The 12444-nt window shown below is 39.3% G+C and overlaps 2 non-coding genes and 1 pseudogene across 2 annotated transcripts; all 3 read right to left on the bottom strand.

Moving 5' to 3' along the window:
* Nucleotides 1-158: 158 nt before the first annotated feature.
* LOC113009127 (alpha-2-HS-glycoprotein-like) lies at nucleotides 159-2977 on the bottom strand (annotated as a pseudogene).
* Nucleotides 2978-5409: 2432 nt separating this feature from the next.
* trnat-agu (transfer RNA threonine (anticodon AGU)) lies at nucleotides 5410-5483 on the bottom strand. Its single transcript has one exon. It is a non-coding gene; the product is annotated as a tRNA-Thr (tRNA).
* Nucleotides 5484-6592: 1109 nt separating this feature from the next.
* On the bottom strand, nucleotides 6593-6666 carry trnat-agu (transfer RNA threonine (anticodon AGU)). The gene has a single exon. It is a non-coding gene; the product is annotated as a tRNA-Thr (tRNA).
* Nucleotides 6667-12444: the final 5778 nt, after the last annotated feature.

The raw sequence follows: 12444 nt of genomic DNA, 5'->3' as shown, positions 1-12444 counted from the left end.
TCTGAGTCTGCTGATTCTCAGAAATAACAATCATTGTGCTTACTCCAGCTTCAAGTAGTCAACACCTCGATGGTTTATTTTGTATGCACTATATTTTGGCACATTGCATGCAGAACAACCATGTTCTTTATTTGGCAATGTTCAGCTAATTCTGGATTAGTTGTGTGGGCGGTGAGGAAGAGGCCAGGGGCAAATAGGGTGGAGAGCTGGGTCAGGATTGACTAGGAATCCGTGACATGGATGAAAGCGCCGTAGGGGGTGAAATGACCCTTTACCCTTGCCACCAGTAGGAGGAGGGCCATGACCATGGTCGTGAGCATGTGGAGGGCGTCCTCCTTTGTCAGCATGTGGAGGGGGGCCGTGAGCATGTGGAGGGCGTCCTTCTTTGGCAGCATCTGGAGGGGGGCCACGACCATGGTCGTGAGCATGTGGAGGGCGTCCTCCTTTGCCAGCATCTGGAGGGGGGCCATGACCATGGTCGTGAGCATGTGGAGGGGGGCCACGACCATGGTCGTGAGCATGTGGAGGGGGGCCACCATGACCATGTGGATGACGTCCACAGACAGGCTCCTTCTCACCAGGCCCAAGGGCAGTGGTGTTCTGTTGAGAACAAAGACAACAAATGCAAGAGTTGTTTTTTTGTTGTCGTTTCTTAATAAGTTGCCATAAAAAAGGAAATTTATTCCAAAGCTGCTGTTGGTCTCACCTCTGCAGGATAGAAATCACACTCAGTGGACAGGAGTCCATTTTGACTGGAGTAAGATGAACGGCAGAAAGCATGACGCTTTAAAAAAGGAAGGATATATACAATGAGAGAACTAACAGGAATAAGCCATAAAAAAGGTATTTGTCATTTAGGGATTAGAAATGCTGGTTATCTGTATTGTTTGTATTTGATTTAATACTTCTTACAACTGTGCAGTAAATCGCTTGTTACTCTTTAACATTGTGATATAATTTTAATGGGATGTGGTACTCATGATCTCACTGAATACACACAGCTAAACACTTGACTAATTTTAGTACACAGCATATCAAAATGTGGCTCAGGATTTTCTGAAGTGTATGAGTTGTACTTACAGCTCTGTTAGGACAAAGTGGAATGCATGCCTCAATTACGATTCTAGAGCCCATTGGGCAATGAGTCTCCACAAGTGCAAACTCAGGATAGTAGTTCATTCCTAATCCCATTATGTACTACAAGAAAAGAAAGTGTAAAGTTAAACAATGACTGATCTTATGAGTTCACAAAGAGGGGGAGGAAGAAAAGGATCCTCTGTACCCCAGATGATATCCGCCCCACTTCCTTCAAGATGTAGTAATGCTGGTTACTGGTGTTCTTGTTGAATTCTGCTGTCGCTTCACGAACAGACTTGAGACCTTCAGAGTTGTTGAGAGGCAGCAGCACAGGACAGTCAGGGCAGATGCGTACCATCTCCAAGTTAGTTTTTTCTGCAAACACACAAAGAATTGTACTGAGTGTACGTTCAGAGGATTCCAAAAGTCACTCGCTGAGGCTCTTTAGCGTTTTCTGTCAAATATTCTCCCTTGCAGTCTTTCACAAGATAATGAACTTCTCCCCATGTTTACTTCCTAAAGACTCCTCTTCACTAGGATGCTTGTTTGAAATTATTTTTCAATCGTGAGTTTCTTCATTGTATTTTTTTAGCGTTACACACAAAGTATTTTGTCACCCTTGTCCCAACTTTTTTGAGACATGTTAAATGATTTAAATTCTAAATAAGCATTTTTTTAAACTAAACTTAATGCCACAGTTTTAATATTTGCTATTAGTGTACTGCTTTTACAAATGCTGTTTTTTATCTGCAGTCAAACTTAAATGACAAATTATGAAAAATGAGGAAGTTTGGCCAAAGTCTGTCTTTGGCCACATCGAGTGTGTTTTTGAACAGGCAGACCAACAGCCTTGGAGTAACAAGTAATCAAAAATGATCGTATTTGATCATATCTACAGTAGCATCTTCTCAGTGAAATGGTGAACAGCTATGATGCAGAGAGAGCCCACCTTGTCGTGTGTCACATTCATATTTGGTTATGTCGGCATCACCATCTTTTATAGTCATCAACACAGTGCAGTTGGCCTTCACTGCCTTCAGAGAAACACAGAGAATGCAGTTTTATTTCATAACATCACTGAAGTAACTTTGCATAATTTGGCCAGATTAGCACGTCCACCTTCTGACCAGAGGTGAATGTTGCATGAAGTCAGTGCAGGCAGGTGGATTAAGCAAACAGCTGCTTTGCATTTACCCGCTCTCCCATGCCACGTATTTCACAGTCCTCAAAGGGTTTCGGGTTGATAGTGTGGCATTTTGTTTCCCGAAGATCCAGCTGCAACTTTACGTTACATCCACCATCAACCTGGAAAGAGCAGAGAGTAAGACTGTCATTCATATTTACTGATGCAGTTTCCTACATCACCACAGGAACACCATGACAGACTTTAAGGATTTTTTGTCATGAAAAGCTAATGTTTGGAAAACTACAATAAACATTAATAATTTTTTTTTTTTTAAAAAAGAAAAACATTTCAAAAGAATTGTGGACTTGGATTTGTCACTCACTATGCTTTTATAGAACTGCTACTGTTTTTTCTACTCTCTTCTATTGTTTAAGTTTTGTCCCGCTTGTTGTTTATTATCTCTTTGCTCCTCTTGCCAAAGTGGAAATACTCAAATGTGAACTGCAAATGCGCACATTTACTGCTACTATCATACCTGTTCCACACTGTTCCCTTGAACTTCATGCAGTCTGAACTTGTAGCCATGGTCGTGATGCTCATTGATGTGATGCACTGCCTTCTCTGCTGCCGCCGGACCGTTACCTTCACTGCATGTTAGTGGCTCCAAACCTGGGGCAGCGCTGCAAAGCAGGACTGCTGCCGAAAGAAGTGTCAGGACTCGTAACGTCCTCATGGTACCGCAGAGAAGACTGGAGCAGGCCACTATTACGGGGCTGTTATATAGAGTGGATTGGTTAACATATGTCAGTGGGTTAGGAAATAAATGATAAATAAATAGAAGCGACCACAAGACAAACATGAACTTTAATCAGAGGAGCTCAGCATATTTTGAAATGTTTACCGAACCAGTCAGTTTCATCACACTTCGTACACAGTCGATATTTAAACTGAAGGATGTTATTGTAGGATTTTTAGCAGCTGCAGATCTTACATTTTGTTTTTTGCTCATCATTACAATCAAAATGTTTGAAAAGAGTTCAGATTTGGCCCAACTTTGTTCATTTGATTTGTGTTTAGAATAAACCAGGGTAGCTGTTTAAACATTACTTCTATCCTAAGTTTGGCACAAGGACATGGATCTTTATCCTTTTAAGGGGTTTCCACACCCTTAAAAGTACTTAATAAAACTTTTTTGTTTCTTTTCTTTTTGTTATTTATTTTGGTTGTAAGAGGTTAAGCATATTTTTATCATTTCATTCAAATGCCAGAACACCGAGAGAGTTTTTTGTTATTTTACACCCAATGACCCAAGAGAACTCTTTAGATCAAAATAGCTTCAGACAAACTTTTACCCAGCAATGCTACAGCGTTTTTTCAAGTATAGGTGGATTACATCAAGCTGGAGGTGGTAAAAAAACATCCATGGCCAGATTTATTGCTTAATTTACTAAGAATAATAAAAAACAACAACAACAACAAAACAAAAAAACTATTGTAATGAAGATTCAAGAAAGTGAAAAGTATAGAAGCACTTTGCATTCTCATCAGAAAAGCACCATTTAAGTGCCAGTCAGCATACTAATTACTGCAAACGTATTTGTGTGACTTTCACATTTAGAATGCAGAATTTGGTTATTTCAAAAAACCATACAAAGAAATTTGCTAAAGTTTGCGAAATGCAATTTACTGCTATTTACATCAACAGGCAAAGTGTTGATGTGTTGATTTACCACAGGACTAAAAGATTAACACTTTTCCACTTAACATGGCTGATAATTCTTATCAGCACAAGCATAATCATCAAAAGCGTACCAAATCTTTGAGTCGGGCCAGTTATTTAGTATTAATGGAATTTTGAAACCCATTGTGACCCATTGTGAACAAAGAAACTCAGGGACACAAGAGACAATATCAAAGACAGTAGCAACCTGTTAATCACATACAGGCTACTATGTTGCACAATCCGTTTTGAATCTAAAGGGACTATAACTTATCTTTTTTTTAAAAAAAATTCTGAGTTTTAGAGTTTACAATGTTAGTTACAGGTATTGATTAACACAATTTGCAAAAAAAATAAACAAAAGAGAAACACTGAACAATCGGGAGTGACCAGTTGCCAGATTATTGATTTTAAAATTTGAGAATTAAATTCGGCTTATGTATATTAGTGTATTGGACCCATTTATCCAAGCATGACAAAAACCAACTTACTCTGTTATTCACATACGCTGTTAACTCCTCCATCCTATAAACTCAAGTGTTATTTCCCACCACAATTATAAAGTTGGTACATCTTGTAATAGCCATTTCTTTGTTATACATTTTTTACTTGCAACTAGCAAGGCACTTAGTAAACATTTTTCTTTTTTAGACCATTCCTGTGGCGTACATCCAAAAAAAATTGTTTTCATTCCACCCCTCCCTGAGCCTGGTTCTGCCGGAGGTTTCTTCCTGTTAAAAGGGAGTTTTTCCTTCCCACTTTGAGTGATAGAGTAGAAAAGCCCTATATAAGAGCCAGTCCATTAATTTAACTTTGAAACATTCAGTGTCTGACACTGTCACAGTAATCGTAAGGGTCCTGCAGATGTCACTTGGTAATCTCACTACATTTTAACTGCACAAGACTCTGGATATTGTAGCTCCTGTGAAAAAGAAAGCCTGAAATCAGAAGTATTTGACTCCCTGGTATAACTCTCAAATGGGCACCTAAAAGCAGATAACTGGAGCGAATGGATTCTCACTAATTTAGAAGATCTTTATTTAGACTGGATAAAAAGTTTGTTGCTCTATAAAAAAAAGCCTCCATAAAGCTAGAACATCTTACTATTCATCATTGATTGAAGAAGATAAGAACAACCCCAGGTTTCTCTTCAGCACTGTAACCAAGCTGATAAAAAGTCAGAGCACTGTTGAGCTAACTATTCCTTTAATGCTGACTAGAAATTAATTCATGAACTTTTAACCGTTTTAACCATTAGAGAAACAATTATTCATAACTTTCATTAAGTACAGCTACTGATATTTGTTTAGACAGTCTGTGAAGGTTCTCAGTCATGTAGGTCATTGTAGTCTATGGAGCTTGGAAAGGAAAGCATCTGGAGAGCACCATGAGCTGGATAACTGAGGACATACACAGACTTTCCTAACTGGATGATTACAAACGCATCAACAGAAGAAGAAGAAGGTGGTTTTAAATGGTAACAGGGAGGTACTGCTGGGATTTGAACCCAGGATCTCCTGTTTACTAGACAGGCGCTTTGACCAGCTAAGCCACAGCACCTCTGGATGTGTTTCTTTCCAAGCTCCTTAGATTTATTTGGACTATTTTTCCTCTAGCTGAACTAATTGAACTTTCTGAGTTAACTTCCTTCACCCATTGTGAAGGAAGAATCTCAGGGACACAAGAGACAATATCAAAGACAGTAGCAACCTGTTAATCACATACAGGCTACAATGTTGCACAATCCTTTTTGAATCTAAAGGGGACTATAACCATCATAACTATATGGTGCTGTCTGACTGGAAATGACTGACAACATAAAATAATCAGGAAAGTGTTTGCTGAGGTCAGAGATTATATGAGTCAGAAACTGGATTATATAGTGGTTGAACCACTAACTTGCCAAGTAGTAGATGCCCTGTTCTTTCTCCTGAGCTACAACCACACACAATACTGTTAAAATATAATTTATGGTATACATTTGCATGTTTATTTTGTTTATAAAATTTCTTAGGCCACTCTAGAGGTAGAGCAGGTCACCTACTAATCTTCTGTGGAACCAGCTTCCAGTTTGGATTCAGGAGACAGACACTATCTCTATGTTTAAGATTAGGCTTAAAACTTTCCTTTTTGCTAAAACATATAGATAGGGCTGGATCAGGTGACCCTGAATCCTCCCTTAGTTATGCTGCAATAGGTGTAGGCTGCTGGGGGATTCCCATGATGCATTGAGTATTTCTTCTTCAGTCACCTTTCTCACTCACTATGTGTTAATAGACCTCTCTGCATTGAATCATATCTGTTATTAACCTCTGTCTCTCTTCCACAGCATGTCTTCTATCCTGTCTTCCTTCTCTCACCCCAACCAGTCGCAGCAGATGGCCCCGCCCCTCCCTGAGCCTGGTTCTGCCGGAGGTTTCTTCCTGTTAAAAGGGAGTTTTTCCTTCCCACTGTTGCCAAAGTGCTTGCTCATAGAGGAGCAGTTACTTAGAAAGAGCATAGAAAACAGTTCTTGGGTGAATGAGGCGAGTTGTGTAAAGCACTTTGAGTGATAGAGTAGAAAAGCCCTATATAAGAGCCAGTCCATTAATTTAACTTTGAAACAGACTTCCCAGAATTTCCTAACTGGATAATTACAAACGCATCAACAGAAGAAGAAGATAACAGCGAGGTACTGCTGGGATTTGAACCCAGGATCTCCTGTTTACTAGACAGGCGCTTTGACCAGCTAAGCCACAGCACCTCTGGATGTGTTTCTTTCCAAGCTCCTTAGATTCATTTGGACTATTTTTCCCCTAACTAAACTGAGTTAACTTCAGTAACTACTTCCTCCAAACCATCAACTTGTCTTAAAGACCCCAATCTTACAAGGCTTTTCAAGGAAGTTTAATGTTTTAATTTTAAAAATGATTAGCCTCTGTCAGTTATTAAGCTGTATGTACCACAGGCCTTCAAGCTGGCAGTAGTTAAACCATTACTTTAAAAGCCATCACTGGACCCAGCGGTCTTAGTTAATTATAGGCCAACCTCCAACCTTCCTTTATAAGGTTGTAGCTGTAAAATGCTTCTGTAAATGATCATCTGCAGAGGAATGGCTTATTTGAGGAGTTTCAGTCAGGTTTCAGAGCTCATCACAGAAACAGCTTTACAAATGATCTTCTTATGGCCTCTGACAGTGGACTCATGTCTGTGCCTGTCCTGCTGGACCTCAGACCTCATACTGTTGACCATAATATTTAATTATAGCTATTAGAGCATGCTGTAGGTGTTAAAGGTCTATCCAATAGATACCTATTTGTTCATGTAAGTGGACAAATCTAATTCTTTATGCACTAAGGTTACAAATATGTAAAAGTGCTTTCTGCTGTTTGTGCAGCATTAGAAATATCCTGTTTCAGAGTGCAGCTGAAAAACTAGTTCATGGATTTATTACTTTCAGACTACTGTAATTTGTTATTATCAGGATGTCCTACTGAACTCCCTGAAATGCCTTCAGTTGATCCAAAATGCTGCAGCAGGAGTACTGACAGGGACTAAAAAAGAGAGAGCATATTTCTCCTATACTGGCTTCCCTTCATCGACTCCATGTTAAATCCAGAATTGAATTTAAAATCCTCGTCAAGTACAAGGTCTTGAATAATCGGGCCCCATCTTATCTTAATGACCTAATAGTACCATATCACCCCATTAGAGCACTTCGCTCTCAGAGTGCAGGCTGACTAAAGTACTTAAAAGTAAAATGAGACAGAGCCTTCAGTTTTCAACCCCTCTTCTGTGGAACAAGCTCCCAGTTTGAATTGGGGAGACAGGCACGCTCTCTACTTTTAAGATTAGGCTTAAAATTTTTCTTTTTGATGACTCAGCTCGTTAGGGCTGTAACAGGTGACCCTGGATCCAATAGGCCATGGCTGCTTGCGGCTTCTCATGAAGCTCTGACTGTTTCCTTCTTCACTCACCTTTTGTTATGCAGTCAGAGGTAACGAAGTACAAACACTTTGTATACTCTGCAGGTAGAATTTTGGCACAACACAGAAGGACTGCAGATGTCCATCAGTTCGGGTTGCGTATTTCAGCATCTAGCTTGCTCTACAGAAGACCAGCGAGCGTAAAGGCAGTAATTTTTTTAAGCAGCAGGTAATTTTAAATGCAACTTTTCTATGAGCTCAACAAAACAAAACTGTGCAGTTTGTCACACAGTGTGTTGCTAGCTAAAGGACTAGCTGCTGTATTTCACAGGAAGAGAAAAGAAAGAGCTAACTCCACTCAGAGATGGAGAAAGATTAAAAAAAAGAGGGCAGGAAAGGAAGAGAGCTTAGATTTAAAGGTAAGGACTGCTCAGTGGTGATAAACTGGACATTTTCAAGCTTACATCTAAGTCCTCGTGTTTAAATCAGATATTGGGTCTGTATATTTGACATAATGTTTTTCCATGTTGTCAAACATACTACAAAACAAACTGAGGTAGGCTAACTGTGTTATTATTTAAAGGTAAGAGGCAAAGTAACCCTCTATAATGTAGGCAATTTAAAAAAAATCCTTCTTTTTCTCTGTTCATGTTCTGCTTACCTGATTCAAGCTGAGTACCTTGATTAGAATCAAAACTTAGACTGAAATAAAGTTGGTATTTCTATCTACTAATATTATTTTATTGTCACATTAATATTGCACAAGGTTCAGTCAGCTTTGCATAAAAATAGATGGTAGAAATGTTCTTCAAGGAGCTACGTTTTCACTTTTACTTGCATAAAGAAGTTCAATCTGTACTTTAACTTTTACTGGAGTATTTTTCAACACTAGCATCTGTTCTTCGGGTGGCTGTAGCTCAGGTAGCAGAGCAGATCAGCCACTAACCAGAAGGTCGGTGGTTTGATCCCAGGCTGCTCCTTGTCTGCATGCCAAATATCCTCGGGCAAGATACTAACCTCATGTTGCTCTCTGATGCATCCATTGGAATGTGTATGACTGTTAGATACTCAGCACTTAAAATTAGAAGAAGTGCTTGTGTGAATGAATTAGTTGTATAAAGTGCTTTGAGTGCTCAGACAGAGTAGAAAAGCACTATATAAGAACCAGTCCATTTACTTCTGCTCAAGTACAGAATTACGGGACCTCCTCAGAGTGCAGAACATAAACTATGTTTAATGTTGTTAAAATAAATATTTACTAAATATTTTAAAAGAACAAATCCCGTTTTTCTTGCTTTTTTTCTATTCTTCCTTAGTCTTGTCAAAGTGATTTGTTTATAGTAGTGAAAGCTAAAGTTAAACAGTCTCTTTAACTATGGTCTGCATACAGAATGAATGACTGGGCTCATGGAAACTTATTAACACTAACAAAGAACAGTTACATTTAAAATCTATTTTGGAAATGTTACTATAACACAAACGGCAGTGTGTGAATGTCATGCTTTCTGACAAAGTCAACAAAATCACGAGGCTGAGATTTTTGGCCATCATTTTGTAACCTCGAAAGGTTCAAGGTTAGTAATAACCCCCCCCCCTTTGGGTCCACTCTAACAAACACACCGGCGCACCCGCCGTGACAGCCATCTTACTATTCATGACCATCGCTTTTCATTATTCAGTAACTTGCAACATACTGTAAAGATACAGCTTGTAGTATTCATTAAGAAAATCTTTGGCAGCGGATGAGTGGTGTGATTTAAATATCATACAGAAAACGTATGACATTTTTTTAAGTTGTATTTTTCTTTTCTTTCTTTCTTTCTCTGATAGACTTGTTCCTTTGCTTTACAATGCCAGCTTTTGACCATTGCCAGGTTTTCAGGTTGAATGTCTGTTTTTGTTTGCCTACTCTAAAGTACAGTCTGTTAATGAACCATAATGTCACATGTTTTAACATTGACCTTTTAAAGGCAGTTGACCGCCCACACTACAAAACGGGTTCATTCACCAGCAGAAGTTAAATAAAAAAAGGCTTTTTTCCACTTTTTTCTTTGTTCCTGTCCAGCAATGTAAGAATCAGAATTGTTGTCTGAAGGCCAAAAAATACCCCACACATTTACGTTCCCAAATGGACCATTTGCTGTAATAGTCTAGTTGATCGTCATATTTTACTAGAATTTTTGAGTCTATCACAGCAGACAAGTCACTCACAAACTCAATGACAATCACTTCCAGGGAAGAACAGAGATGGGTGTAGGAGGTCTATTCATAAAGAGAACACAGATTAGACTGAAGGCAAACACAGATGGGTGAATCAGTTAGTTAGAGCCGGGGCTACACTGACGCGAGTGGCACAACAATCCAGCGACGAGTAGCGTCGATCTATTGTCTTAAGTATTTGTATAGCGCTTTACTAGTCCCTAAGGACCCCAAAGCGCTTTACACACTCAGTCATCCACCCATTCACACACTGGTGATGGCAAGCTACATTGTAGCCACAGCCACCCTGGGGTGCACTGACAGAGGCGAGGCTGCCGGTCACTGGCGCCACCGGGCCCTCTGACCACCACCAGCAGGCAACGGGTAAAGTGTCTTGCCCAAGGACACAACGATTGAGACTGTGGGAGCCGGGGCTCGAACCAGCAATCTTTCGATTGCAAGGCAAACTTCCAATTCTTGAGCCACGATCGCCCCACAGTAGTGTCAGGAATGCTGAGATAATGAGCAGCAGGTGAGAGGATGTCTCGCAGGTGTTGGCCAAAAGCTGGAACCCATCATGAGTACCGCACAGGCGGAATACATATATGTGTATATATTATTCTGAAATTTCAAGATTAAAGTTAAAAATCTATTTTGAGAAATTGTGGCGATTACAGTTGTTGTTTCAAGACAAATTGCCATGGTTGCTATACCCTCTGAGTTAGTGAAATTGTACTTTAAAAGAGGAAGGAAATGACTTTTCTTTTAGCACATGAGTGTAAGCACACTGAAAAGATCTGTTGAGACGGATAAACAGACAAACTTTGAAGAGTGGATTTGTAAAATAATGAAGTGGCTGGCAGTGGACTGCAAAGGATATAGATGCTTACACCCATTTACATGACATTTTGACTTTTTTTTTCTTAAAATAGTAATATGACTTTTTTCTCATGACTTTTGTGATTGGTTATTAAATGTTTGCTGTTTTTTTGTTTACTATTTGTATAATTAAATAATATTTATTTCATTAAATTGTGGATTCCAGTGTTTAAGTAATAGTCCATAGTCAATAGTCTGTATTGGTCTTCACAGTCCACAGTAATTATAATGAGAGATAAGATGTTTTCTTTTATACATGTGCGTGTAATAAATAGCAGTCATACTATCAAAAACATTAATTCAGTAAATGCAAACAACCCTGGTTCTTAAAATAGGAATCCTGCCACAAAGCACTGCCTAGAAGTAGCAGGTAAGACACCTGTCTAAATCTCGGATTTAGTCATGATCACGTGACCTGGGTTTTGAAACCCACTTCAAAGCAGTGTTTTGAAATATCTGTGCTTCAGAAACTCGGCACGGAATTGAAAAGTCAGTATCGAGCGTCCATCCCTACTGACCTGCTTCACAGCCAATTACAGGCTCAAAATGTCAATGATTCATACAGAGATTTCCCTAACTTGAGGAAACTTACCGTTATCTTGGTGTTTGTTTGTGCTTTTGTTTTTATTTTTCCCCCTCTCTTCTTTTTCTTTGCTACGGAAGAGGATTAGGGCCACCGGAAAAAAAGTGGGCATTTTTTTCTTCTTTTCCAGAATTCTGAGAAAAAAGTCAGAATTCTGACTTTAATGTCAGAATTCTGGAAAAGAAAAAAAAAGATGTGCCCACTTTTCTTCCCCCAGTAGCCCCAATCCTCTTCCGTACTTTGTGCCTAGAGGATATATTCTTCTAACATTGTTTTGTTCTTCAGCCTGCTCGTTGGACATTACCAGCAGAGCTCAGAGCGGAGGGGCAGGACAAATCGCTACACAAACATTCCTCTGTTTGCATAATACTCCTTTTTTGTACACTGATACCTTTAACATATGAATTATCACTCACACGTGCAAAAATAAACCCTCTGTCCTCAGGGACCCTAAGCAGGCACTTCGTATTTGTAATGCCTTGGGCTGACTCTGCATTGCAACGTAGTTACAGCATAAAGCACTTTGAAACAACCTTTTTGACACAATTGTGTGTCTTTTCAAAAAGATACTTGTGATCCAGTGCAGCTGGTTGTCACTGAACACAATTTCATTGTATATTTCTACAATGGCAGTTATCTAACTAATTTATTAACCCCCCCCCCCCCCCCCCCCAAGATGTTAAAAGAGCTAAAAGATGCTGCTAAATGGGAATTTTGTCTTGTGTAAGCTTGATGCCAGTGACCAAATGCACTAAATGTTAAGCACTTGCTAAACAGACTTGCTCAGTGCTCAGCCAGGTAAAACACACCAAAAATAAATATTTTGATGAGCATACAGCTTTCCAAAAGGGCCATTTTAAAAACATAAAAAAGTAACCAGGGGTCCTTGCAGGTTAAAGAATCGGACACTGCTGTATTACCGTGATACATGTTAATATGATACAGTGGGCTTGGG

Source organism: Astatotilapia calliptera, chromosome 17 (genome assembly GCF_900246225.1).
Source record: "Astatotilapia calliptera chromosome 17, fAstCal1.2, whole genome shotgun sequence".
Lineage (NCBI taxonomy): Eukaryota > Metazoa > Chordata > Actinopteri > Cichliformes > Cichlidae > Astatotilapia > Astatotilapia calliptera.
This window is presented reverse-complemented; position numbering and strand designations above follow the sequence as displayed.